The following is a 25,735-nucleotide window of genomic DNA, read 5'->3' as shown; positions in this document are numbered from 1 at the left end:
ACCATAACGATCTACGAGTTCATGATGACGACCATAAAACTTATGTAGTGATGACTTCAATCTTGTAACAACATAACCCTGTTCTAGAAGCTTATTTGTTAGAGTTCTAGCGCGATACAAAAAGTCTGCGTAGTTTCGGCAAGCTCTGGCATAACGTATGAGTTGTGATATGAACACTCCATACGCAGGAGCCGAAGGGATGTTGCCACAGATGAACGGAAAGTTGACAATTCTGAATGAAAAGTCATCACGTTTGTCGTTAAGTTTGGTCAATAGTTATCGTTTACAATTGATTTCTAAGTGTAGGTCAAGATATGAGGGTGACTTCACAGTGTCTGTAGTATCCTTTATCTCAAGTTCTTTTGGGTACATGCGATGTACCAAATAGTACATAATATCAACGGTTTGATTTCCTTATGTATGTATAATTTATATCATTTATAGTATATCTTTTATTTGTGAAACACATTCCTTTTCTTTGTCTTTTGACATTATTTTAAGCTTTCAGTCATCTGTATGCAATCAATATTTTGCAGAATACAGAAATCTCAATTATTCATTATTATACTTTCATACTCCTGTACTAATAATGTCAACGAAATGAAATATTTCTTACAAGGAAAGGTCTGTTAATGAATGATCATCAGAATGTATTTTGTTGCATAAATTTTGAGGATTTTTATACTTATCTTTATACTATCAAGTATCAAAAGTGATTTTCATTACATACACATATAATTGATATCTATATAAAATAAACAATAATAAAAGTAATAATCCTCATATCAATTTTATAAACATCACAATTAATCATAATCAAGAAAGCAAAAACTTCTGTTTATTATAATATAACATATTGATTAAAACGCATTAAAATGCTGCAGTAGTTTATCATAACCATCAACATTATGTAGTCAAAATAAGGTCTTTTGTAAATGATTCTAGTTTATCACAATTGTAATATTTAAAAGAATGTCCGTTCCAGTTATAATAAAAATGCTTGTCATATGAGGGAATTAAAAATAATTACAAATACTTATCCAATACATAATCAAAGTCAAGTCCAAATTAAATCTGTCAAAATAGATATTGAACCATCGGAGCTGCTGATACTTGACATAGTACAGGAATTTGAAAGGAAGCGGTGGGTTAAATCTTAGACAATAATATTTACATATGATTGTCTGATAAAAAGTAAAACAATAAACACTTAAAATTACAAACATTCGTACATCAAGTGAAAGTAAAATCAGTTCACTTAATTATCACAGACTTTATCATAGCTATTAACAATTAACTACAACGCTTACGTCCCCCTCAGATGATAGGATGTATAGTGTATTATATTCGGCATTCATGACATGTCTTTATTTTCCTTTTTTCTTTGAATCATGTACTTGAATGCAACGGTATGATACATTGAAGAAGGACTTTTATTAGTTGTGTATGCTAAAAAATGCTCCTGTTTTAGTACAGTTAGGAGATCAAACAAATGATTAATGTTAAGCACGCAATCAACTGAAAAAACGCACTTATCATATTGTTCAAACAACGAAATATGCTTCTGCCAAACGTGATATTTTCACCAACATACTCTTTTCAAAAGGCCATTTACATTTACTGTATTCTGTATATAAATATTTGCACATTCCACTTACTTATAACAAATCTCATGATCAACAGGTCAATGAAAAAAGACATAAATTTCATGATTTTGCCGTTGTTAGCCGTTGCTCAATCAGGGATCTTTTAAAATGCTTCAATACATTTATAGAAAACAAATTTGTATCTTTTTGTGCCAGCTTCCTCTAAAGATCATATAAATTATGTGTTGTAATGTTTGGAAAGTATAAACCCAAAAGTTTTATTGATACCAAACTTGCCATTGAACTATTCTCTTAGTGTGTTCTTGACTTACCTCCCTTCGATAGCATTTGTTAAAGAAATGTTGCCTTGTTGGGCAGCGACATTGAATGCAAGCTTATATCGGAATTACTACACTGGAATAATAAAAAAGTTATAATATAAAACTTCTGTTAGTCTTGCCTTTTTATCAAATGAAATATTACATGATATCAACGGTTTGCAATCAATATTTTGCAGAATACAGAAATCTCAATTATTCATTCTTATACTTTCATACTCCTGTACTAATAATGTCAACGAAATGAAATATTTCTTACAAGGAAAGCTCTGTTTATGAAGGATCATCAGAATGTATTTTGTTGCATAAACTTTGAGGATTTTTATACTTATCTTTTTTTTTCATTACATACACATATAATTGATATCTATATAAAATTAACAATAATAAAAGTGATAAACCTCATGTCAATTTTATAAACATCACAATTAGTCATGGTCAAGAAAGCAAAAGCTTCTGTTTATTATAATATATTGATTAAAAAATATTTAAATGTTGCAGTAGTTTATTATAACCATCAATCAACATTATGTAGACAAAATAAGGACTTTTTAAATGATTGTAGTTTACCACAATTGCAATATTTAAAAGAAATTCCGTCCCAGTTATAATAAAAATGCTTGTCATATGAGGGTAATTAAAAATAATTACAAATACTTATCCAATACATAATCAAAGTCAAGTCCAAATTAAATCTGTCAAAATAGATATTGAACCATCGGAGCTGCTGATACCTGACATAGTACAGGAATTTGAAAGGAAGCGGTGGGTTAAATCTTAGACAATAATATTTACATATGATTGTCTGATAAAAAGTAAAACAATAAACACTTAAAATTACAAACGTTCGTACATCAAGTGAAAGTAAAATCGGTTCACTTAATTATCATGGATTTTATCATAGCTATTAACAATTAACTAAAACGCTTACGTCCCCCTCAGATGATAGGGTGCATAGTGTATTATATTCGGCATTCATGACATATCTTTATTTTCCTTTTTTCTATGAATACTGTATTTAAATGCAACGGTATGATACATTGAAGAAGGACTTTTATTAGTTGTGTATGCTAAAAAATGTTCCTGTTTTAGTACAGTTAGGAGGGAGATCAAACAAATGATTAATGTTAAGCACCCAATAAACTACAAATGCACTTATCATATTGTCCAAACAACCAAATATACTTCTGCCAAACATGATATTTCACCAACATACATTTGCTGTATTCTTTGATCGAAATAAATATTTGCACATTCCACTTACTTATAACAATTCTCATGATCAACAGGTCAATGAAAAAGACATCAATTTCATGATTTTGCCGTTGTTAGCCGGTGCTCAATCAGGGATATTTTAAAATGCTTCAATACATTTATATAAAACAAATTTGTGTATTTTTGTGCCAGCTTCGTCTAAAGATCATATAAATTACGTGTTGTAATGTTTGGAAAGTATAAACCCCAAATCACACATGGTCATCCGTATGTTTGAACAATGTGGATAAGTCGAAATAGCATTAAAACGGTAACTTGTTCAGGTTATCAAAATACGAAACTAAGAAAAATAGATATCATTTATTATGCAATACAAATTTTGTCAAAACATTAATCAATGAAACAAGACATCACAGTCAAACTCCTGCATAATGTAAGGGATCAGGAATAAATACAAATTAGAGACAGCTGAATGGCAACAAAAAAAAAAAGAAAAAAAAAAAAAAACAGAAATAAAAAAAAGAAATAAAATAATAATAATAATAATAATAATAAAATAAAAATACTGGTTTTTCAATAAATGATTCGATACTATCTGATATTGTAAATCTATAACAGAATGTAACAAGACAGATAGAACAGTATTGGTAACACATTATTTAACAGTTGAAATATTACTGATATTTTTTAAATAGCGTCCAAATGCCTAAATTCTGTCAAAATAGGTGCAGGAGAACGGAGAACATGTATGTTCTCTAAAATTCCAAATGTCCACTAACTTACGAGCCTTCTTTTTTTTCAAAATCAAACTGTCATTTTATACGGTTTTACGAAGGAAGCATATAGTGCCATATATCATGATTTCCCGATTCTCGCTTAATCGATAGAATTACTGACATTAGTATATACAAAAATGTACAAACGAGTGAAAAGGTACAAAGGGTGATAATTCTGTCCGGAAAACGTAACCAACATTTCTGATAGTTTTGCTTTCTGAACCGTAATTCGATAATTAAGAAATAATATCTTAAACAGAGAATAAGGCAATCTTAAATATTAAACCTACAATGTGCAATAATACATTTAGGTATTACCAAATTCCAACAAAATTTCTATCCATATAACACGTGAAAATTTCAGATCAAACATTCAAAATTGTTTTTTTCTTGTTGAATATTTATAAAAAAAAAAAAAAACCCTTAAATACCAGTACTTTAAACAACTAGAAATTATTCATTTTCATTTTTACATGTGATATATTTTCAAGGTTTATAGGGTTTTAACTATTGTTTGAGTTTTTCAGCACCGGTAAATTGTTATAAATTATCATTATGCAGGGATACCTTAAATGTTATAATTAAAAATAAATGGATAAAATGTAGAAGTTTTTTCAGCACCAAGTTACTTATAAGTATTAATAATACTCTCAAGAAACCTTAAATTACAGATAACCTATTGCTGAAATAGGAACTAGAAATGCAAAATAATCAGAAAGTCAACCATCTAAAATAGTTAAAGAGTAAACAGATGAGAAACAGTACTTTTAACTCAAAGTACTTCAAAAAAGCTGCATTTTCTCAAGTCATTGTAAATTGATAAAGAGAAAATGTGATAATTGATTAAATTGAACCTCTGGAACTAATTATATCAGACCTGGTATGTCCTTTCGTTTTATTTCCTTCTGTTTCAATTATTAATTGATTGATTAATGTTAGATTTCGATGGGAAGAGACCGGTCAGGAAGAATTCTTTGAGATATCCATGAAGTTCACATATTTATATGGTTTCAAAAACGTCCGGAATAAAACCAGGGTTCACTCTTTGTATCGATGAGAAATGTGAAAAGACGAATCAAGAGTATTTGCTTTCAGAGGAGATTGTCACTTAGGGAAATCAGCTTTTGTAAAAAAGGAGTTTCTTTCACAAATGCGATAGTAACTGGATATATAGTCCTACTACTGATTGACACATACATGTGTATCTGATCTGGTTCTGATCAGTAAATCGAGTATTTGTATCGCAATTAAATGTTCGAATCGGTTTAACACATCTATGCCCGAAAATTTAAAAATGGTCTAAGCCTCTCAATCGCACAAGACACATCGTGAGGCATGTATGTACTGTTAACCCATATTCAAAACTAAAAACCTTTCTACCAATTATCCGTCAATTTCATCTAGTTGGGAAAAAAATTAAAACCGGATATTACCATCCATTAACCAGATATTATTATTATCAATAAATAGATCAAGATTTTTCAATTTACAAACAAAATAAGAGTGCATAACCAAAGCATATCCCAAGTGCCGAAGAACAACTAAATTAAACAAGTTTGAGGGAATTATCAAATGTAACGAAAGAAATAAACATGTTATTACTTGTAGTTCAAACAATACTAATAATTGACCAATTCGAAAGATTGATTACATCGTCGACAGCATTGCTTCCCGTTGTTATATAAAATTAAAAGAAAAAACAAAAACAATTTCCAGGTATATTGTGTTAATTTTTAGTTCAAAACAGATAAGAACCCCTTGATTTGAATTGGTGTCAAAATGACAAACAGTACAAATTCACTAATCAATAATAAATTATAATAATTAATGATTTATCATTCAATATCGATATCTATCTGGGGTAGAAAATAGTAATATCAAAATTATTCATAACCTATCTCCAATTTCCACCTTTTTAAACCTGAAAAAAGACACAAATAGCCACAAAGTAATAACTTATTTTAAATACAAAATAAGCAGAACATGCATGTAACTTTAGGTAATCTATTTAACTGCAGGTATATTTCTGACAGCTAGATGAATAATTCCCAGTTCTGTAAATGACGACATGCCTTGCCTTCATGTTGCTTCATAATTTAATTTATTAGATATCTCTCTAATGCATTAACATAGCTTGTGTTAAAAGCAAAGTGTATCCAAAGGGTCCACACGAAAGGACCTGAATTTTGTTTCTACAAAAAACGATCGATTTGAGGGATCAATGCCTCCAAAAATATCTGCAAGAGCAGATTTAAAGTCACTGCAAATTGGATAAGGCAGTAAAAAAAATAAAGTTGCCAAGATTGTCAGAGAGTTGCATTATAAGCTTTTTCATCAAAGCATGTTTTATATGCACGACTTATATGATCTTTGAACGTAAGTTTTTATGTTGCATCATAAGGATTGGACAAATCTATTTTGAAATTTCAACGTAACATTTTAATCTGGGCCGATTTCAGCATGTGTGATCTGAAGATACAAGCAAATGAATGATATTGATATGGTTGTTATAACAACAACGTAACCACATAAAACATATAAATAGATAGTGGGATTTTCCCTCCAACAAGAACACTGCCATTTTCGATAGTTTATTTTAAAAAAATGAATGTAAGTTTATTTACATTTTGTACGTTTTTGTTTTTGACATTTTGATTCTAGATAAGTATAATGAATTATGTGTTCAATTCAGCCAAAATATTTAACGGGTATCCGCTGCTTATGATTGGAAAATAGTCTAATTGGTGGTGATTAGTTTGTTATTGGCTCCAAATTGAACTTAAATATGAAATTTGCACTATGTTTAACAAATTTAAGACTTTAAAGGAGTTGTTGTTTTTTTTCTTATTGATATTAGTACGGCGTTCAAAGGAGTATACATTTTAAAGTTAAAAAAGGTAAAACCAATTATTGCATATTTGAACTGCTTTTTTCCTTTTTGGTTATTGTCTGTATCTTGTCGGTAAGGCTCGTAAATCTCATCACGGGATAATTTTTGATTCAGAATTTCTTCTATTTAAAGCATTCAAATTCAAAATTTAATTAGTTTGATTATTCGAGATGCACCATGATGATGCATATTTTACATATTATTAGTGATGAAGTAGTTTACAGTCATGTTTTCACAGCCTGCTTTATTACATAGGTTTGCCCGTCACTGAAGACTGTGTAGTGACTTGTAGAAATTAATGTGTTCATTCCTTCACATTTTGTGGATGACTATCTCATTGGCAACCAAATTATATCTCCTATTTTTATATTTATCGTTGTGTATTCTCCTAAGAGAACTTCATTGACAAAAATCTAGTCTTCACTCTACGAAAATCTCTTTAAACGAGGGTAAGTACACATACGCAATTTCGTGACTCCAAATTTTCGCGTGAGGTACATGTATGTTTTATTGTTATTTTTAATTAAGCATGTAACAATGATTCATACATGTACTCAAGACATCATATAGGTCTACTTGCACAAATGGAATAATGACACTGTTTCCTAATTTGCATTAATATCAAACAAATGGACAACGAATATTGCAAGATTTTAAGACACGGACTAATTTCTATTGAGACTTTATAAACGTATTCACATGAACATAATTATGTACTTACTATAAACTTATTAATTTTCGCGGTGTATTATTTTCGTTATTTTTGCAGTGGACAGAACGCCTCGAAAATAGTCATCGGGAAATGGATTTAAACACTAATAATTCTTTTTTTGAAACCGCGAAAATTTATACCCGCGAATACGTTCATTTTACAGAATCGCAAAATTGTTATACATTTACAGTATATGACTCCAAAATTCGAAATGGAAAACAAAAGATCGCCAATGACCCAAGCCATACACACTTTAAAAATTAGCTGTGTATTCACCTTATCGTGTCGTGTAACATTATTAATTTGCATGTCTTAACTCAAATAGTAGAAATTCATAAGTGTGTCGCTATTATTGTAACATATTTTAATTGAGAACCAAGATCATAGTGAAATCAGATCTTACTATGTTTTTATTTATGCAGTCAATTAAATCATTCACTACTAAGTTATATAAGTCTGAATAGGGTACATTGTGTCCTAACTTGTGCTAACTCTGTCTTAAATTTTCTAAATATGACTGAAAAATACTTGGATTATCTTGACCGAGTCTCATCTTGTCCAAACTAGTCTCAACTAGTCTCGACCACGTTTCGACTTGTCTTGACACAGCCTTGACCTGTATCGATCAAGTTTTCAAATTCTTAACTTGTCTCGACTAGTCTCAAACAGTCTTACCAGTCTCGAATAGGCTCGACTTAGTCTCAACCAGTCCAAACTAAGTCTTAAACTGTCTCAACAATTTAATTCAAAGCTCTCAACAACCTTTAGACTCGACATGAGTTATTCATCCATTATAGCATTATAATGTTTTGAAATTGTCTTTTTCTTTTAAAGTGCGGATGTTTATTGTATTTGAAGTATATTTTTCTGAATAAAGATACTTTTTATTCTAATATCTAAATATTAGATATACGTTTACTTTAACATTTCACGACATATTGTCATTTTGTCAATTGTGTACCTTTAATTTATATTTTTATGTAGTTCCTTTTTATCTTTTAAAAGTGGCTATTGTTTACTTATTCGTTATTGTAATTAACGTTTTATTCGAGCCACTTCAAACATATAATATTCTTAATTTTCCTACCCGGGATATATCTAAATAGTTGTGGGCCTTGAAATATTGCGTTTACTTTGGTCTGTAACTTATGAAATAATGAAAATAAAAATGTACTTAATTCCTAAAAGTTACTTAAAATTACTTTTAAAACTTTTAAACAAATTGCATGCATATATTTAGATAACTTTAAAGTTTTACAATGGACTTAAAAACTACCATATGAAGGGTAGTACCCCAAACATGAGGTCTTGTAACCTCTGGCAGTTGGTATAGGGGAGATTTCCCTGATTTCAACTCTTTTATGTGAAAGATTTTGCATGACAAATGTTTTCCTCCCCAAAACATATAAAAAAATATTTATTGTTCTTGTTATGCAACATCTACATTAAACCACTGTGGTAGATCAAAACTTATTGTTTTCCTGATTTAAAAAACACTGTTACTTGTTTCATAATTAGATGATCATGTTGCATCACATGACACCTGTGTCAACAGATCCTCGAACCGCGAAAAGATAAAAGAAGCTGCCCACGCTATCTTTAATTGAGGGAAAATCGTCCCTTGAATTAACTACAGATGAAGTCCGATACATAATGTATTTGCAAATCAGTCCAAACGAAAACTTAAGTTATAAGTATATCATCGTGGATTTATCTCAGGGAATCCGATTAACTATAAATAGCCGACAACAGGCTTGTGGCACACTCAACATAAACCGTTATTTTTTTTAAAGAATTAATTTTTACTATAGAAATACTAGTTTCAAGCTCCTAGTCTAATATTACATGTAATTATATTTTAAATTAATGATCTCAAATTTGGTTGCACTGTTGAGGTGAGTTTATCACTGAAATACATGAAGTTCTATTTTTATATTTATTCCAATGAGGCATCAATAAAAATTGCATTGAGGTTTTCTCGCAAATTCCGCTTTATTTTTCACTCGATATGAACACAAATTATTTATACACGTGTATACATAGCCCATGTAACTTATCAAAACAGATAACACTTCGATTATAAATGGTATTACTCAGTGCGTGATCTATCTGCTGCATATTTCAAACCCTAGCGCGCAAATTAATTGTGCGTGTGAATTATACATGTAGGATACATGTGATGTAAAGGAAATGAGCCTCCGTGCCAAACATCGCACAATGAAAATAATTAATCGTTTAGGTAATGTGTATGTTTATAGTTGAGCTGTCTAATATTTAAATAGAAATATTCACGTAAATTTTATACATGTAAAAGTGGAGTAAGGGAAGAGACATAAATCTCCATTCAATTTTTTTCATTTTTAAAAAAATTCTTTGTTACAAGTGTAACTACATGTGTATACGATTTATATTTTATTCATATTTCTCGTCTTTAGTTCATTTAGTCAGTACTAGATTTTATAACATTACTTTGATACCAAGAAGAACTATATATACAAGTACAAGTATACCACTAGTATAAATAATTCTACTCAGTTACTAACCTGAATAATTAAGTAACAGTCTCCATAAAAATTATACAAAAGGCAATTCATGCATAAAAGAGATAAAGTGGTTTTATCTTTGAATTCTTAAATCAGGACTGTTTTCAGTCCTAAATTGTTAAATATATGTTATCGAGACAGTTTGAGATTCATTTGAGACTGGTCGAGATTTCTAGATTTCTTTAAGACTATTCAAAACCGGTAAGACTCTTCGGGACAGGTTGAGACTTGTGAAAACTTGGTCGAGACTGGGTCAAGACATTTCGAGACACAGTCAAGACTTTTTGAGACTTGATTGGATATGGTGAGATTCACACCAGACAATCCAAGTATTTTTCAGACATATGTAGAAAAGTTAAGACAGAGATAACACAAGTTAAAACAAAATGTACCCTATTCAGACTTAAATAACTTAGTAGTGATTGTTAGTTTAAGATAATTTTCATAATTTGAATCAGAATTAGAGACAAATTAAGCAATATTCAATACCTAGGATTTCACGATTTACAATAAAGAATATCGATTTTACTGATTTTTTTCTTGTGATAAAAGTCACGTAAGTTTTACTCCGATTTGTTTTCCATTGGTTTTAAATGTCATTCGATTATTCGTAAGGGTCTTGCACTGATTCTTTCTGATAGAGGTATTAATAAAATTACCAAACGATTGAGAAAAAAAATGGAATAAGCTACTGCGTTGCCGATTTGGTTTAGGCGTTAAAGAGTGAAATCAATGTGTTAAAAAGCCCAATCACCTCCGCGTTCGATGTAGCCATATGAGTTTTGGTGTCAGATAGTGTCCAATACAATAGATTGGTGTAAATAATATAATAAATAGTTTTGAAAAATTTATATTTCCACCGACCAATTCAAAACCTCCCTTGTCAGTATTACCAACTACTATAACTCACACAACTTGCCAGCTAGCACATGCGTATTTTAAGCAGTTGTCGTGGTTAGTGCATTACGTTTGTAAAAATACGTTAAAATGTATTTATGTCGTAAAAAGAGGAGAGACCTTTTTTCTATCATCGACACCTGTGTCAAGGATAATCGAATCGTAGAAAATATAAATCCGCCTATTCTGTCGTGCAGTCTTTTTCATCAGACATGCTTATGAAGTTTCCATGATTGATCGATTGATTGGTTGTTTGGGTTTAACGTCCGAGCAGCAATATTTCAGAGATATTCAGACGATGAACATGAAATGGATGATAAAATGGACATGAAATGATAATGAAATAAAAAAGGGATGGGACAGAAGGGCAACAGGGTCTACAAATTTAGATTGCCACTGGAAAAGGGGAGGGATGTGTAGGGTCGGGCAATTGTGCCTTCTGCGGTGGAGCGCAAAGATTCCTACTCCTATCGAGGAATGTGGCATTTTTCCCAACATGGTGCACCACTATGGTTTGTGGTGAGGTTTTGTTTTCCGTATTATAACCTGACAATCCCAGCATGTAACACGCAAGAGGTACCCCATTCCACCACCTGGGGCACACATCACAGTTGTTCTGTGGGCAGAGCGTCTAGTTCCCGGCTAGGTTTTTGAGCACTATTTAGTCGCCTTTTACGACTCGCTTAGCGCTGCTGCAGGCCTATTGTTTTGACACCCAAATCTGCACAGGGGTGGAGTTTCCAAGTTAAGTAGTTCCGCTACAAAGAAAATTTAAAGATTGTTGTTTTGATCCCTGGAATTCCTTTCCTTAGAAATTCAAATTAAAGCTGATATGTATCGGTGTTAGCAATATTAGAAGATGTCATGCTTTTTTTCTGCAACTGCCATTTTCTTCGTTGTATCATAATAGGGATTGAGAACCAATGACGTAGTACTTCCATATATTGTATTTGTGGAACTGTCCAGTTGCCTTTCATGCACATTATTTTTAATGCTTACCCGGGGCACGTACGTTTAACATACTTTTGATGAACTGAATATGGAAGAAGAAAAATCATTTTCATCATAAAACTAGATTAAAAGTAAACAACACAATTGAAATATGATAAATGTAACCAACTTTGTAATGTGCAAATATATTGTTTCAGAAATATTATCTACTGATGCTCTTTGCTATTGGATTGGTGGCGGCAACAAAGAAATGTACAAAGACATGAGTATTTCGTAAAGCAGTCACAAAAACAGATATTTACTTTATCTTTTTTGCATTGTTTACATGTACACATGCTAGCAATAATTCAAATTAATCGACCAACCCAGACATGGCGATGCCTCTGTACATCATTATTACTTTAAGGTGTTCGCAATTGGTTGGATTATATAATGATTTTTTAACTGGTCATGACTGATCAAAATTTTGATCAATGTCTTCTCCAAATAAGATTAAATGCACATGTTTAATATTTTGATGAACATAGAGGGCATATGGCTATATCCAATTATGTCCTTAAAAATATCCTACTTATCTAAGTGAAAACCGGTGAAGGTAAACTGATGTTTTGCATTAAATAGAGATCTCAAAGATCAATCTACACAAATACCCTTTGATTAGTATTTTAAGTCAAATTGCAAGTATAAGAATGACCCGTGGATATGTGTATAAAAATGCACCAAAGAGCATAATCCGAGAAGAGATAAATATGTTATCACTCAATAAAAAATGCCCATAAAATAGTTGCAATACAGTACATTTTCAAGCAATCAATATGATTCTGTACAATTTATCAAACATAGCTTGTACACATCTTTTTTAATACATTTCGCGTGGAAATGACATTTTCCACTGGTATAAGAGAAGTATCGATTTAAGGAAGGGTGATTCGTTGTGTAAGGTATGTTCGGATGGACAGACCAACGAACTCTTTCACCACATACCTCCTACTTAACAAACAGAGATTTGAACGCGTGATATGACGTAATGTTTAACCTGAAGACATTAAATATTTTAACAAAAACTCAAAATCGTAATATATAAGTTGTCTAACTGATCAGACAATTGACCACACGTAGTATTTTGTTTTGCTCTCTACATGGTAAACTGAGACGTGACTTATAAATCTATAAACTGCGACACAATCATTTATTCGGGAAGTATCTATTATATCCAGATGAATAATGCCTTCTTTATACAATACCAGCAAAAAAATGTTATGTTACTTTTTATACCAGAGAAATACTGTATTCTGCGTACGAAAAACAGATGAGGTGAGCATTTTACACCTAATGAGATAAATTGTAAACAAGGAATTAATATTTAGAAAATTATGTCTACAAATCATGACTTGATAGAAAACATGGAATGTCAGTATTGGGTGTCAGACTTGATTTTCAACGAGTACGAATGTGGGTATCTAGCAAAAATCAGACATTCGGCAGCCTTCCGAAGCATTCAATTTACACGTGATTCGTGTTGTCCTTTTTGTAATAAATATAAAAATAAAGTATGTTTTCCCTTTAATGTTCGCGGCATTGTTTTTCATGTCGGCAATGCAACGATATCTTTGAAAACGATACTTTGGATATGGATATGTTATCAACCTTTCTTATTTCATTTCATTTGTTTCCTGTATTGTAGTATTTTATACAGTGAATCCGTCTTTGATTTTATAATTGATTCAGTTTAGACAGGTTTTAATAGGTCCAGAACACATTCAAAACGATATAAATGGTTCCATCACACACGATTTGGTATTATTTGGGGTTCCATAGATATATTTTACTAGAATTGTATTACCAAAAATAATTGTCAAAAATGAATTAACATAAACAATACAAAGTAGAATTTTCAATCAGCACCCAACGATACCAAACAAAAGCTAGAAATTGCACATACAAATGTAAATACATTTGATATTCTATTATATCATATAAACATAGAGATATTGATTGTTATCCTGTTATTATATTCAGGCAAAACCACAACAACAACAGCAACTCCAACGGCAACTCCTGCAGCAACTCCAGCGGCAACTCCTGCAGCAAATTCTTCGGGAAGAAGGAAGCGAGGTATCATTTAGTATTTTAATCAATATTTACATTTAAAACTACGAAAATATGAGAGTAAAAACATATCAAACATTAAATACTCATTGTGTCTGACTATTTCTTATCTCTTAATAATCAAAATATTGTATGTAATTTAGAATATAATATAGTATTTAACTTTAGATAGTACTTTCGAAACATTGCACTTTTTTTTATAAATGACTTTATTTTTTTTATTACAGGAGCGACAGACGCACCTGATGACTGCGATTCGGCAGAACTTTCTAAGCACAGTCTGTTTGTGATAGCCATTTCCCTACTGCTAGCGTGTATTATATAAGTACTTTGATGACTTCGTGAACGATCTTGTGTATTGTTTGTGCTACATTTAAATGCTTATCTGCTTTTAGTAACTATATTTTTATAAAAACAGAATACAACGCATAACGAAATGAATGAGGGAATTTGAACTATTACAATTTTTATATTATTTATAGATAAGAAGCCGTATTTTGTATCAAAAACTACTATACAATGGTGCATTACCCGATTCTACACCATTAACTCTGACCTTGAAAGGCAATTTCATGCTTTGTCTATGTTTTGCTTTTGAGTGGAATTATTTTTTTTAATGTACTCTTCTATAAGGTAGAACATTTTTTAACTATATTTCGGGTAGGACGTTTGGTCTAAAAGTCTTTTTTGCAGTCTGAATAAATGCATATATTCTAAAAATTGTTACATGACTTTTGTTATCAGCCAGAGGGACAATATCAACCGAGGCCTGATAACAACAGAAATATTAAAAAGGCCACGTATGAATCTGTTTATCCCATATTTTTGTATCAGTAATTAATTGTTTACCAAATATTTTTTATAAGGAAAGTAGTAACAAGACTAACAGATAAAGTGCATGATCCGTAATTTCAACTGACAACATTACTTCAAATCGACTGGGACGTCTCCGATAGACAGGAGTTGTGCAGAAGTGACGTCAGTAAAGCTCACGAGAGGGCAGACACTGCCAAATATAAAATGTTATTGCCCTAGGGACAAGCAATATTCAGAAAACAATACTTTTCTTACATATCAAAAACGATGTTCAGTGATAATTATCCATATCATATTTTATATAGCACTCCACATGAGGATCATGCAAAATGAAATTTGTGGTGAGGAAGCCCATATTCATTTTTTTTTAGATATTTTGGGTCAATCCCGCACAAATTTCATTTTTAATATTTTTTTTGGTCATTTCCCTATTCAAACTTCCACATGACGTTCTGTGAAGAACTGATTTAATCTGGTCTACCGATGTTGGATATGGTGTTGTCTGCTTCTATTTAATTCTTAAATTTCAATAAAACAATCAAGAAAGTTATGTTATTCTTATACCTTTGTTAATGGAGTGATACGTCTTAATGGTCAGATGTTTATATTAATTCCAAATTGAGCATGTTTGATAATCTTCTGATCCTTTAATAACGTTCAAACAAAACCAAAATGGAAGGAAAATACAAATACTCACAAAGGAAAAACAACCAGTTTAAAATGAACAATCAAAGTTCATTATAACCGATGTGATCTGTCAGAATGCAATGTATAAAAGGCACTTTCAATATTTACCATTTCGCCGCGACATATACATCTGGAATTCAAAAACCAATCTTTAAAAAATACTAAAAAAACTATAGTAAACAATTGCAGGTCTATGGGCAATTACCTTAACATTATTATCTTAACGATATGAGATGAATTTACTGATTGGGGAAAAGCAAGCATATAGCGGGTGCCCGGATAGTCTTTGTATCAAAATGCAGGAAATACATTATAGGGGACTCAATTATGTCAAAAATATACATATACAATGTAATTTGTAAAATTCCCAATGTACAATCGGTATAAGGTTTCTTACATCTCTTAATCTGTAATTATAAGATAGATGGCATGCTTTTGGCAGAGGCTCTTCAGGCCTTGTTTTACATGCATGATAACAAATCAAGACAAATTAGTTAAATACACATACAAAATAATTGCACATTTGTTTACGAAAATCACTTGATTTCACCTAAATTCAGCAAATGATATTAACACAAATTTCACGTGTTTAACAGTTATCTGTGCAGTTATAAAGTAGCAGTCTGTTAAATCATACACATTCTAAAATATGTTATACACTCTAAAAAAGGCTACTATTGTTATGTTTGTTATTAATTTCCATCATAGTTCTATATGTTGAAATGTATAACTATTCATCCTTATTTGTCTGTTTTATGGGATATTTCACATTGAAAATCCAATAGTTTCTATTGCATTTTCGTACTAAAAACAGAGTTATCTCCCTTAATCTTGAATTTTATTGTACATTCTATATAATCTAAATTTCATATGCACATATTCATTACTCTTTAATATGCACAAGAGTTCTACGACAAGCTTCATTTCATTTTCTGGTTTCTTAAGCAAAACAAAACATCAAAATCAAAAGTATGTAGACTTTCCTACCATAAATACCATTTTGCATGATTCTTAGCCAGAGTGCTTGTTAAGAAATTTCATCGCAAATCAAAATAAATTTTCATTGTCGATAGTTGCTTTTGATACTTTCCTGAGTCTATGCATTGTTAAATCTGTGTCTCTATAGGCATATGTTCTTTCTTGGCAAAACAAGATTAATTAGGAAATACATTCGTGTGTATTGTGTCTTAGACATATCAGATTGGATTTTCTTTGAGTGAACATTATGAAAGAGTAATCAAGGGAACCAAGGTCATAGCGGTAATTAAAAGAATGTAATCCAGGGACAAAGACCAGACAAGGAAAACAGACATATACAACAAAGAAAATAAAGTAACTAAAATCATGCATACAAAGTAACAAAGGCAAATGAGCAACTCGGACTCCACTAAAAACTGGGAGCATGGACCAGGTGCGCCGGTAGGGTAAGCGCCCTCAGTTTTTCAAGAAACACCCGCCGAGTTGTTAATAACATGTCAAGTGCGGGGTAGACAAACCAGAAAAGGAAAACTATGACCCGTTGAATAAATCAGTTTTCATGGTGCAGATGAATATACAATAACGATCCACGAGTTCATGATGACGACCATAAAACACCTGTAGTGATGATTTCAATCTTGTAGCAACAGATGACCGTACGAAGGTCGTTGATTTTCTATATCATTTCCCTTGACGGGTCATGTACATGTAAATGTTTACATATACTGAGTTATTTATAACGTTGAACTTCAATATACATCGAACGGACAAATTTGTATGTGTCCAATAGTATAAGGAAAACAACATGATATTATGAGAAACACCATGCGAGTTATTTGCGACAAACATATAAATCTTTTCTAATGAAATGTTTAATAATGATAATGCAAGTCCAATTATGTACGTTTTGCTATCTTTGATTATTTTGAATTATATTCCGAAAACAATTATCTGCCCTTTCATTACAGTGGTCCAAGTTTCAATTGTGTTTCTTGATTTGGTGTTATTATTTTGGATAAAATACAGACTTCACACATACAGGGTATTCACGCACGATTATAAGAAAATTGCATTTATTTTAAATTATATCACTAAAACGAAATATCACTAAAACGAAACGGTCTGAGTTTTAATTAATGTTAAATAGTTTTAAACTCCAGCTACATTGTAACAATTTTATATGACATCGCTTTATATACAATGTATGGTGACCATTGCTAATGAAATTCAGGGTGGTTAAGAACAAGAGTCTGCTAAGTGTTGTGTCTTCTTGGAATTCTTCGGGAACCCTAGAGTGTATAGCCATGTTTGTCCTTATCTCTGGCCCCGCCTGGTCTGGGCTTCCTGCAGCTACTAACACGTGTCTGGTGCCTTAAAACGTTTGAATGTCATTCGTAACAGAGTTCATGTCCTTCTTAAATGCGTTGACGTTGGCTGACAATTCTCAAATTACACTGAGAAGTTCATTGTTTATATTATCCTTTTCATGCACTACCGGAAGTTCCGTTTCGGCCATGATTATCTCAGCTGTTCCATCTTACGGCCTCACAGGTATAGTTTCAGCTGTTCCAAAATCTGGCTCTTCAGCTGTTACGGTTACCTCCCGTGAATGATCATATGATTTATACAATGAAACCAAGTGCGATCGGTGCGCGTTCCCAGGAAACTTATCCCAAGTTTGAAAGTTCAGTATTAAGCTGATCAGCAGTCCAATTTTCTGGTAAATTGTACGATAAATACGATGCACATTGCGACCCCTGTTGCTTGCCTTCAGAGGCATAGTTCGTGTGTTATAATAAAAATACAACGTGATTTACGTAACACATGCTATGAGTAGATGCAAAATAATAGTAAAATGGCTATAAATATAAAGTCCAATAAATATAAAGTTTGGAAAGCTACATTCCATCAAGTGGAATTCACTGAAATTTGTTTGGGTCCAACTGCCTCAGCCTAAAAGATTCCATGACATCATGCATAGATCATGTGACTTATGCATGTCTATCTAAATATAACTGTGAAGTGAAGGGAACCAGGAAGGGGAGAAAAAACGTATATAAACCTACATTAAAAATGTACATTTAAAATTTAATCGAGTTGATCTTTTACTTGATTTCATATATATTGCATACAACCACAAAATGAATGCACTTGACATTGAATTGTTCAAGATCTACAACATCGCACGTTGAACAGTAATTTATGCAGCAGATACATAGCTAATTCAAGTTTTTCAATAGCTATTTTTCTTTCATACCTTCACTATAGTCGCATATCAGATTTGACAGATTCGACAGAATAATTTGCCGTAAGTTCAAGGACAGAAGTCATTCAATATTGTATAAATTAAGTTTTTGTGGATTATTTTGGCAACTTGTTTTTTCGAATACGATGAATGTGTACATATTATATCTAAACATGGCTGAGGAAGATAGGAAACCGTTTGGGAGCCGAACTGGAAACAGACTGAATTTTAAGAACTTAATTGTGTATTTTGTTTAACCAGGGTTGACATGGTTACAGGAAGCAGCGGAAACAAGGCTAGGAGATGTTCGTTACAGACTTGTGCAGAGAAATGGTGTTGCACAAGGCTTGTGGCCCTACATAATACTGTAGATGTTGGTAAACCATCCTTGTGTCAAACAGTGATTTGATATTATGAATTATAAACTGCTTTGACAACACCAACCCAACATACTTGCAAACAGGATGCAGGATCACACCGCTCAAGAAAAACATTTCGATCCATATAATGTCTTGTATAATTGATCATTTTACGAAGGTAATAACGTGGTATAAAAGCCTCATATATGCAAAAATGAAGCTTGAAATGGCAATTCACCTTTACCTAAAACTCAATATCGTTTCCTTCACAACTCATACTCAAGATTGAATTGATCACTATAGAAGTTTTATGGTCGTCATCAGGAACTCATGGATCGTTATGGTGTATCCATCTGCACCATGAAAACTGATTTATTCAACGGGTTATTGTGTTTTCCTTTCCTCGTTTGTCTACCCCGGATTTGACTTTTTATGAGCAACTCGGCGGGTATTTCTTGAAAAGCAGAGGACGCTAACCCTACCGGTGCATCTGATCTATGCTCCCAGTTTTAAGTGGAGTCCGAGTTGCCCATTTGCTTTTGTTACTTTGTGTGTATGATTTTAGTTACTTTATGTTCTTTGTTGTGTATATCTGTTTTCCGTGTCTGGTCTTTGTCCTGGATTGCATTCTTTTGATTACCGCTATAACCTTGGTTCCCTTGATTACTCTCTAAAATGCAAAAATATCATTTTTAACACCTTATACAGCTATATGAAACTAATGCTTGTAAGGCTTGTCGACTCTGTCAAAGTTTTCCTTAAAAGGGTGGTCATAGAAAACTTTTCTTTGTCAAAAGTCATATATTGACTGTCAAAGTTTTTGATGGACATTAGTGCTACAAAAAATTGAAATCTGTGTGTACAATCACTAAATTAATTTTTTTTGCTTTCCCATTCTTGAAGCCCTGTCATGCTTTATTTTCCCGTTGTATTATTACAACAAAAATACCATGTATATTTAGCTTTGTAAACCAAAACTTGCATCATTGCACAACTCAGCTGTAATTCCCGTCAAAATTCAAATTTCAAGAAAAACAGGATTTTTTTCAACCCAAGTTGTATTTTTTTTGTTGGACGGTGGAAACTATCAGACTTATAAGTACAAAAATGTAACCGACGCATTTTCTCGTTTTGTCAGTATATATGTTAACTTATGAAATCCGATAATTCACATTGTCCTCATCATCATTGTCTAATGTATACTAGGTTTGGATTCCCTGCATATTAAAGGTCATTGGAATCCCTTTACGAGATGACAACAGCCTGTATTGTGTAGAATACATATGTCTTTCGTATTTGAGTCGAATATTTGAGTAGGAGTGGTTGTAAAAATCAAACAGGAAATGATTTATACATGTCAAAAAACACCAAATTATAATTATTTTTTAGTTCAAGATTAGAAGCAGTTACAAATCACATAACCAGTCATGATAGTTTGTCATTAAGTTGTTGCAATTTTGAAATTAAAAATATATAGATCGTGAATGAAATTGGCAATTTATAAGTGTTATCGCCCTTAATTGATTCGGTTTGGCTTAACCTGGTTGATTTTACCTGGAAATGATTTTGTGAACTACTCAAAAATACGGGACTGAAAACAGAAAGGATTATGATTACATACACAAGACTGCTGACAACGATTAGCCACATGTGTCCCACCCCGCAAAAAAAAAGAAGAGAATAGATAAAGAGCAAAAGTTCCAAAACTCCCGTATAATTTGGCGAAACAAAATTATGATAAGTCCAACTACATGTTAAATCTAACAATCGGACAAAGTTTGAACAAAACCAACCAGCTGGCGTTTTATGAGTTGCGTTCACAAGATCACACACGCAAGCACAGACAGGGAACATGACAATCATCTCCACCGCGTCGCGGCACAGTATATTAAAATAGACCAAAAAGCATAGTTTTCTGTAGGTTCAATTTTCTACTCCACGAACCACCTATACCATAGGTAGTGTCTGTATTTTCATGGACTGTCCTTTATTGGTTCAACAAGTAAATTAAAGTTGATTTCACATAAATTGAGCAAATAAAATGTGTGATAAAGTTTACTTGATCGTTCAATCAAGCCTTCAAGAGGAATTAATGTGAACTTTTTATATTACGTTCATGTTGAGCGAATTGACATTGATTTCAAGTTAATTTCATGTGAAGCCCAATTCAAACGAATGTCACGTGTATAACCTTTTGCTGTGTATTTATTTAAAAAGTTGTACCGCAAATCAAATTATTTTTTTCTATTGTCGACAGATGCTTTTCCACACTGTTCTGAGTCATTGCATTTTTGAATTAGTATTGCAATGGTAATATATTATTTTCCATGTCATTGCGAAACAAAGTACCGTATAAAATACATTCGTGTACATATCAGATAAGATTTTTGGGCGTTAACATGTTAAATGGTCATTTCTAAATAGACTTGACGTGTGACTGAAGGTATTATCGTAGATTTTCTATAATAATTTTCCTGATGAATCATGCACATATAAACATTTACATATACTGCGTTACTCGAGACAAGGTACGATAATTTCAATAAACATGGAGCGGATATTATTTTTGTAAAGTTTGCACATGACATGAAAATCAATAAATGCAAGGAAAAGACCTAACATTGTGAGAAGGGTTATGACATTATTTGTTAGAAACATAATTATGTGCTAAATAATGATAGTGCATGTAGTGTTTATTTTAATCCGTCCGTGAGAATTATTTAAACATATAAGAATCAAAAATTAATCTAGCATCATTTTAAAATTTCATTTCGCCGATAAAAACATTGATTTTATACTGATTTCCTTCGTACGTGAGTAATTTTAAGCATTAGATTAGATTTGAAAAGTTAATTTATCATTTTCCTCTCACAGACATTGTGTCATCATGTGTAAATCATGTCATGATGAAATAGGAAAAAGTGGAACATACCAACGACAAATGTTATACATTTTCGCATCTATATGTTCCAACCTTGGAATTTAGCCTTTAAAAAAGGAGGATGGTAAATATTTTTTGGAAATATTCTCGAAACTTCAAATACATTTCTTTCTTTTCATTCAAGTTTAACTCGCAGTTTAGAGGTGGAAGTCTTGTAAATTATACACAAATTTGTTTAACCTTTCGTCACTAATGTCAATTACTTTGAAATGCCAAAATAATATTAACTGATGAATGAGTTCATAAAGAACTTGGAAAACAACAAATGTGTAGTTTAAACATAGCGACATGTGCGCTACATGTTCTATTATAACTTCCTGATGCACATTGACCATGCTCCTTGGTTGTTGAGATTGTAGGCATATGTTAACTATAAAAAGAAATCTTTACCGTATTTAAAACTTTTAGACATAAAGCTCTGTACAAAAACTGATTTTTTGTCTACCGATGTCTGATATGGTATCGTGTGCTCCTGTTTAATAAATGAATTGCAATGAAATATAAAAGAGAGGCTATGTTATCTTTTTAAATTTTGTCAATAAAGAGCTAAGTTTGATATCTTTATGTTGCTTTAGTAACTCTAAAATTTACATTCAGTTCCAGGGAAATGTTTTACACGAAACATCCATTTTTGACAAATTTTGCAGCAGGCAAATACATATTTATACATAGCAAATGCATATAAATTTAGTATTGCATCTGAAGAACGCATAAAACGGATAACGTGCAAACTTTGAGTCATTGGACTGTTTTACAAGGAAGGACACAAAATAACTTACATGGGATCGAAAGTGGTTAGGTAATCAAATATCAGTCTAAGTGAAAAATTATGCAATGGTTCAAGATAAATAATACCTTCTATAACAAGAATGAAAGAAAGTTTACGTGTATTGGTATTTATTTAGATTTTTTGTTCGCAACTATGAGAAATATCCAATAAAACGTGTAGGAACATCAAATACTCATTCTTTTTTTCTTAATTTTAAACTTTTCACTTTCATCTTTCTGTACATTGAAATTGGAAAATCAGACCGTTATCCAAGTTTGAATAATGTTTCTTGATTTGATGTTATTCTTCATACATATAAGGTATTCACAAACATTTTAACAAAAGTATATTTTGCTGCAGATACATAGCTAATTTATGTCTTAATACATATGTAGTTTGCCTAAGGTGCAAACGAGAAGAACATTGTAACCAAGGGACAATATGACGACAAAAAAATAAAATGCGAACAGTACGACGCACTTTATAACTGGGTTAATAAAATAGAGATCGTAAAGGCATGTTTTGTTTTGACAATTCCCTCATACATTTATATATATACACATCTCAAACTCAAAATCTGATATTTAGAAAATAAAATGAATAAACTACTCATACAACAATAATGTATCATATAATAAATTTCATTATTTATAGTCGTATTAGACGGCTGAAGGCTTATGTGCACTGTGGAATTTACCATTGCGAGAATCAAAACACAGTTTCAAAGAACAATGTTATGATGGCATGTATTATTGGCTAAATGGTTTTGCAGATACGTTTACTGGCTCATTGTCGATAAGCAAGCAAATAGTTGAAAATATAGAAGGGCAAATGCATTATACAGGATAGATTTACAATGTGTGTATAAAAAATCTGTTTAATTCTGCGAACCATGATTCTGCTCCTCAAAGACAAAATGCAAGATTTTATCAATATATCTCTTCGAGACTGGTGATAAGGTAGTTTGCATATGCATAGCTGAGGGATTACAGCCCTAAAGGAATTACACATTTATTAAGTGTTAAACTTCCTATTTGTTTCACTTGCAAGGTTAAAAAGGTAGATGTACGGGTTTTTGTAATGTGTTCTTATCGATGTCATTGGATTGTTAATGTTAGTCTCTGGCGAAACAAAATAATTGCATGCTGATTTTCTTCGTACTTGAGTAATTAAAAGCATTAGATTATATTTGAAAAGTATGTTTATCATTTTCTTCTAACGGAGATTGTGTTACCTATTGTTTAAGTGATGCCATGATGAAAACGTTGTCAATTGCACATACATAACATCTCAGTAGACAAATAGTGGTATATACCAACAAAAATGTCATACATGTCAGCTTCTATATATTCCACCATTAGGATGTGGCCTTTAAAATGGGAGGATGGTAAATAATTAACATATTTTGAAATATTCTCGAAACTTCAAATACGTTTCTTTCTTTTTATTCCAGTTACACTCTTAATTTAAGGGTGTAAGTCTTGTAAATTATACACAGTTTGTTTTGTTTAACCTATCGTCACTGGTGTCCTTTACTTTGAAATGTCAAAATAATAAGAACTGATGAATGAGTTCATAAAGAACTTTGAAAATTACAAATGTTTAGTCTATTAAGTAGCAGTCTTTACGAAAATCAGATAGGAGGTGATTCATGCATGCCAAAAACCCACCAAATTCACTTTTATTTCTTGTTCAGAAACCATTGTAAATCATATAACCAGTCTTAGTTTGCATTTGCGTGTTGCGCTTTTGAGATAAAATTTATATAGATATAACATGAAGTTAGCACTTTGCAAGAGTTATTGTTCTTGATTTGGTTTGATTTGGTTAATTTTAGTGGAAGGTCAAAGTGTAGTTTTCTCAAAAGTACGGATCTAAATACGGAAAGGTTGATTGATCGATTGTTGGGGTTTAACGTCCGAGCAGCAATATTTCACTATATTCAGACGATGAACATGAAATGGATGATAAAATGAACATGAAATAAAAAATGGGATAGGACACAAGGGTGACAGGGTCAACATATTTTCATTGCCTCAAGACAAGACAAAAGGGAGGGATGGGTAGGGTCGGGCAATTTAGCCTCCTGTGGTGGAGCGCAAAGGTTCCAACTCCTATTGAATACCACAGCAGGGTTCTTTCCCAACACCGTGCACCACTATGGTTTGCGGTCAGGTTTTCCGTATTATAGCCTGACAACCCCAGCATGTAACACGCCAGGGGTACCCCATTTAACCACCTGGGGCACACATCCCAGTTGCTCTGTGGGCAGAGCGCCTAGCCCCCGCTAGGTTTCTGAGCACTATTAAGTCGCCTTTTACAACAAGCTTAGCGCTGCTGCAGGCCTATTCTTTCGACACCCGGACCTGCACGGGGCAATATGGAAAGGACTCTTGTCACATTACAATATAGCAATTGTAGATAAAAACAGCATCATCTGATCCACCATGAAAAACCTTGCCATAGGCAGCGTGTGAATTTTATATTAACTGGTACTTAATCATAGCGACGTGTGCGCTACATGTTATATCGAACCTTAATGAGGGACATTGACCATGTTCCTTGGTTGTTGAGTATGTAGATAAACAGCCTTTATGTATAGGTGTGATTTAGTCTACTGAAAAACGACTTGTAATTTCAAGAGATACTCGAAAAGCTAAACTTCAATATAATTAAAATTGCCGAAAGGCAAGATTCAATTTCAAGGCATATCAACAAAGGCAATGTTTTGCACAAGCAAGATCTCACATTAACAAATATAACACTAAAGTGAAACAATTTCATAGAAATGAACAATCAAATGAACAAAAAAAAAATATGAATGTTTCATGTCGACAACGCATAAGGTTTAAACATGAAGGTGTAGATAAATTTTATTTTCAGGCTAAGTTTGAATTTGTTCATACATTGATTCAATCTTAAT

General features: G+C 32.1%; 1 long non-coding RNA gene across 2 annotated transcripts; it reads left to right on the top strand.

Annotated features, from left to right (window-relative positions):
- The first annotated feature begins 6,445 nt into the window (after nucleotides 1-6,445).
- On the top strand, nucleotides 6,446-15,383 carry LOC148603457 (uncharacterized). 2 transcript variants are annotated; one of them, XR_015916823.1, is made up of 4 exons: nucleotides 6,446-6,525; nucleotides 12,106-12,160; nucleotides 13,928-14,023; nucleotides 14,245-15,383. It is a non-coding gene; the product is annotated as an uncharacterized LOC148603457 (long non-coding RNA). The 2 variants fall into 2 exon arrangements; XR_015916824.1 differs by lacking the exon at nucleotides 6,446-6,525 and adding an exon at nucleotides 7,172-7,254.
- Nucleotides 15,384-25,735: the final 10,352 nt, after the last annotated feature.

The sequence above is a fragment of the Perna viridis genome, chromosome 11 (genome assembly GCF_037379345.1).
Source record: "Perna viridis isolate PV_CMFRI_1.1 ecotype Kerala chromosome 11, ASM3737934v1, whole genome shotgun sequence".
NCBI lineage: Eukaryota > Metazoa > Mollusca > Bivalvia > Mytilida > Mytilidae > Perna > Perna viridis.
Note: the sequence above shows the minus strand (reverse complement) of the source record. Positions and strands in the feature narration are given on the sequence as shown.